This window comes from Notamacropus eugenii, chromosome 3 (assembly GCF_028372415.1).
Source record: "Notamacropus eugenii isolate mMacEug1 chromosome 3, mMacEug1.pri_v2, whole genome shotgun sequence".
NCBI lineage: Eukaryota > Metazoa > Chordata > Mammalia > Diprotodontia > Macropodidae > Notamacropus > Notamacropus eugenii.
Window position 1 is genome coordinate 332,682,994 of NC_092874.1, and position 4,938 is coordinate 332,687,931.

Below are 4,938 nucleotides of genomic sequence, written 5' to 3' on the forward strand. Positions count from 1 at the left end.
TAATGTTGACTCAACCATGACCATATTCACTTATCTTTACATTCCTACTGTCATCACCTCATCTTGAACTCTTACTATCTTTCACTGGAACATTGCAGATTCCTTCTACATAGTCTTCATTACACCAATCTCTCTTTATTCTTTACTGTACACTGCTGTCAGATCCATCTTTCTAAAGTGCAGCTATGATCATGTCTCCCTGTTCAACAACGACAACAAACTTTCAGTAGTTTTCCATTGCCGTGATAAAGCCTGGAATCCTCAGGATGACATTCAAGGCCTTCAATGATCTGACTTAAACCTATTTTCTCAGCCTTATTCCCACACTATTCCCCAGATGGTACCCTCCAGGCTGGAGTACCTAGGTGGCTCAGTGAATAGTTTTGGGCCTAGAGTCAGGAAAACCTGAGTTCAAATCCAGCCTCAGACATTTACTAGCTATGAGAACCTGAGAGAGTTGCTTAACCTATTTCCCTCAGTTTCCTCAAGAAAACCCTATGGACAGTTTTGGCGTGTTGTAGTCCACAGGGTCCAGAAGTGTCAGATAACTGAACAATAGTTTAACTGGCCAGTCCAGCCAGGCCAGTCTCCACAATGCCCATTGATTTCTTGTCCTGCTGCTTTATTTGCATCATTCCTTCCCTGCAGAACTCCCTCTCTCACTATCCATACCCTATTTGTCTTCCAAGGACCAGGTTCTCTGAGCTCTATGACACCTAGAATCAGAACCACACTGTTTAGAACATACTAGCCTATGTTCTAAAATTCTACTTTATGGTAGTCTAGCTTCCCCAATCAGACTGTGTTTTCTATGAGATCAGAAACCACATAGTCTTCTCCAACCCTACTTGTTGGTGTTCAGCTGGTATATACCCCAAAGGACATTTCTTAGCATCAAGCCTGTTTTCCTGACACTCTACATCTTCACTCGAATCTAAGTGACTGAAACCATCAGCTGTCTTTGGAAATGGATAAACTCTACCTCCACCTACTATTTCTGAAATAAGCACATTGTTCTCTTGAGATTTTTCTAAGAGTTTTGCTATATAGTTATACCATGATCTTTGAAGAATATGCCACAATCTTTGAAGAATCTAAAGCCCAGGCTACCCAAAGGGCCATGGAAAGTGTAAATAGTCCGGAGCTTATTGCCAGTGAAGAATTATGTACGAGATTATGGAAGACAGGCATAAGTGGAAAAAGGGGGCAGGCCTCATTTTAAAACTGAGAGGATGATAGCAGGGCCATAAACAGGGCCATAAAAGGGAGCAAACTTCCTCCCCATGACAGTCCTGCAGGTCACTGAATTCATGCCTCACCATCCTCCACAGGTCCATGCTGCCTGATTGTCCCTACTCCTTTACCTGGCTCTAGGTTGCTATTTCCCAGTCCTTGTTGCTCTGGTGTGTATCTCCCACTGCCTTCTTCCTCTTCCCTGAAGGATTAGGGAGGTGGAGACCATTAAATGTGCCACTGGGCCCAGGGTCTCTGGGTAACAGACTGCCCTCTCTCCTAGAAGTTCCCAAACTTACTTGGCCTACCACCCCCTTTTTAAAAAAATAGTTACTCAGTGCCCTGTTGGAAATCTACTTTTTTTTAACTCTTTAATTGTTTTTTATCATTTAAATATGTATATATATAATATTTTTTGAAATGATGCATGTTCAATTTAATAATTTACTGTAAATTTGTGTTTTTTCTGCATTGATATTTTGATGATGCAATATCACATCATGTAACCATATAGCATCGTATTGTAAACAAGTCATTACACACATATTTTCCTGCTGAAACATGCTGGACTTCTGAAAGTGTATGACAAGCTCATTTGCCAACACTTGCTTGTTAAGACCTGTAAGCAGACTTGACCACTAATCAGTTATAAGTTGCATTTTATATGTTTATCTAGAAAATAATGTAATCATTATGACTTTAATTCTGTCACTCAACAGATGAAACATGTATGAACAGTTTTTCAAAATTTTTTTCTTTTCTTTCCTTATGCTTCCACTGCCCCCTTATTTTTACTCAATGCCCCCAAATGCACCTGAGGCCACTACTATACCCACCCCTCCCCAATCATTCCAGTGCCCCTCAGAGGGCAGTATTACCCACTTTGGGAGCCTATGCTGGGGTCTAGGCAATATTGCACATGGGTTGGTTGGTTCCCACCCCTTAACTGAATTAGCAATTAGCGTTTGGTTGTAAGGATTTCTAGCTTTGTCCTTGGAAAACAGGTGGACAACTTCTGTCTTGTTTCCCCAAAAATAATTTCAATTTTATTAAAATTTCGCCAGTCTAGCTGGCTTAAGGGATATTAAACAGACTCTTCTTTAGCAATATGGTTCTTCTTGAATGGTCCCATGAATTTCTTCTCCATAGTCTGGAAACTACAGTGGTCAAACAAGGAAGTGGTGTTGATAAACTGTCAGTCAACAAATATTTCTTAAGCACCTACTAAGTGTCAAGCACTGCGCTAAGTAAGCTCTGAGGATACAAAAAGGGGAAAAGACAGTCCCTGCCCCTCAAGGAGCTTGTAATTTAATTGGGGAGACAATAAACAAATACTTATAATCAAGCTGTCTACAAGATAAACAGGAAATAACAGGGAAGGCACTAGAATTAAGAGAGCACTATTGATTGATTGATTGATTAAGAAAGGCTTTCTAGAAGAAATCAAGTTGGAGGGACTTTGGAGAGCTAGCAGGGAGATCACTGGGCCGGGGACCCATCTGAATTCACAATGGGTAATATGGAGAAGGGCAAGAAGATCTTCGTCCAGAAGTGTGCTCAGTGCCACACTGTCAAGAAGGGGGGCAAGCCCAAGACCAGCCCCAATCTGAACAGACTCTTTGGTTGAAAGATTGGCCAGTCCCCAGGTTTCTCTTACACAGATGCTAACAAAAACAAAGGTATCACCTGAGGAGAGGACACACTGATGGAATACTTGGAAAACTCCAAGAAGTATACTCCTGAAACAAAAATTATCTTTGCAGGCATTAAGAAGAAGGAGGAAAGGGTAGATTTTATAGTGTACCTTAAAAAGGCCACCAAATGGGTAACAATCAGTCTGCTGCCTTATTTATTATGAAAAGGAGATGTCTCTCTTGAGATTTCTTTTCTTTTTTTATATGCATCATAACAACCCTGTTCAAATTGTTTTCATCAGCCAGAGAATTTTGATCATGAATTGCAGTTTTAAAAATTTTGTTCAGCAGTCCTCATAAAGGAATGGTTATAACTGCAGCCACAACCAAGCTATCATACTTTTCTGTTTCTTTTAAAAGATTTGATTAGGGACTTTTTTTTCTTTGAGTCAAAGGCAATGTGCTACACCTCTGTCTTGGAAAGTTTTGATTAAATCTGGTTTCTTTTACTAAACAGTGAGGAAAACCTACTTGAAACTTTTATAAGACTTTTACCTGAAGTATGTTTGGGGGTGGGGGTGGGGTTATCTTCTGGAGAAAGTTGTGTCCCAGCCTGTTTGGATCAACTGCATCAAAACAAACCCCATGCGTTTCCAACTTAAATTCCCTAACCTCCCATGCATAAACAGTTTAATTACAATAATTTGATTAAATACTGCCTTTAGATGGTTGAAAGGAATTTCCCTGTATTTTCTTGTCTAACAATCCTTAGTAAAGAGCATCCCATCACACCATGTGAGTGATCTTTGAATTGGAACCATGAAGAGAGGCACAGAGGAGTTCAGTTAGAGATAAGGACCTTCTGCTGAGTTGTTTAAGTACCTGTTTTAAGCTCAGTTGTACCTTAGACTTCACTTTTAAGACTACTGGATGTAAACTTTGCAGACATGCTCTATAATATGTGCATAGTAGGATCAGTACTCACTTGGAGGGTTCAGTTGTAAAAGATGTACCATTAGTACATCTGGTAAATGATGTGATCATAAGACTTCAGCAATTAAACACTTGTGAATAATATTTTTCCTGAAAAATAAAAGGCTTCCTATAGAAGATGGGATTTTAATTGAGAAACCAAAACTGCTGGGAGGTGGAGATGAGGAAGGAGAGTGTTCCAAGAATAGGGAACAGCCAGAGAAAATGCCCAGAGTTGAGAGGTGGAATATCTTGTTTGTGGTATAGCAATCCATTACTGGATTAAAGAGTACATCAGCTTCAAGTCAATCATCTCAAAAGTAGAACATTTTGTCTGTAATGGCAGCGATTTTTACAGACTGAGAACACTTTTCTTGATCTCAATATTATGTCTTTTAATTATGAGAAAACCATTGATAGCTTCACTCTGGTAGACAACTCTCCCAGAGGGTTAATACTCTTCTTAGATTATAAGTGATCCTAAGACAGATCACGTTATTATTTTTCTTGAGATGATCATCCTTTATCTAATAGCCCTGACCAATCTTGATCTCTGTACAGCAGTGTAGTAGTAGTAGTGGGTTGTCCTTCTGACCTGCCCAGGCCATAAAGAGAGAATTCCATAAAGAAAGGATACCAACCTCCCATGTGCAAGACTCAGTGGATTTGGTGAAGGGGCTTCTTGATATGCCAGTGGCTTCTGGTACCCAAGGACAGGGATTTCATCTTGTCATCTCTTTCTCCTTCCTCCTGCTTCTGGGTACATAGTGGTTAAACATAGAGGTACATTCAGGTTAAACAGGAAGTGTACTCAGGAACAACAGAACAGGTTTTCAACCTGAAGGTATTTAACTAGATGGGCTGTATGATGTGTTCCAGGAGGACTAGGACCTCTGGTGTGAGGGCTTACTGAGCCCTTCCAGGGCTGCTCACCCACCTTTAGGGTCCACCTTCACCCAGTTCTCATCTGTGACTCCAAGAAGCTAAAATAGCATGCACAGCAGCCACATCCTTGTAAAACTGTATTAGCAGATGGGCAAAACAGGGTTATGGGTAACCTATGGGTCTCAAGTCTGTTGGTGAGTAGTGAAGACCTCCT

General features: G+C 40.5%; 1 pseudogene; it reads left to right on the forward strand.

Moving 5' to 3' along the window:
- Positions 1 to 2,638: 2,638 nt before the first annotated feature.
- Positions 2,639 to 3,186, forward strand: LOC140496788 (cytochrome c-like; annotated as a pseudogene).
- The last annotated feature ends 1,752 nt before the right edge of the window (positions 3,187 to 4,938 follow it).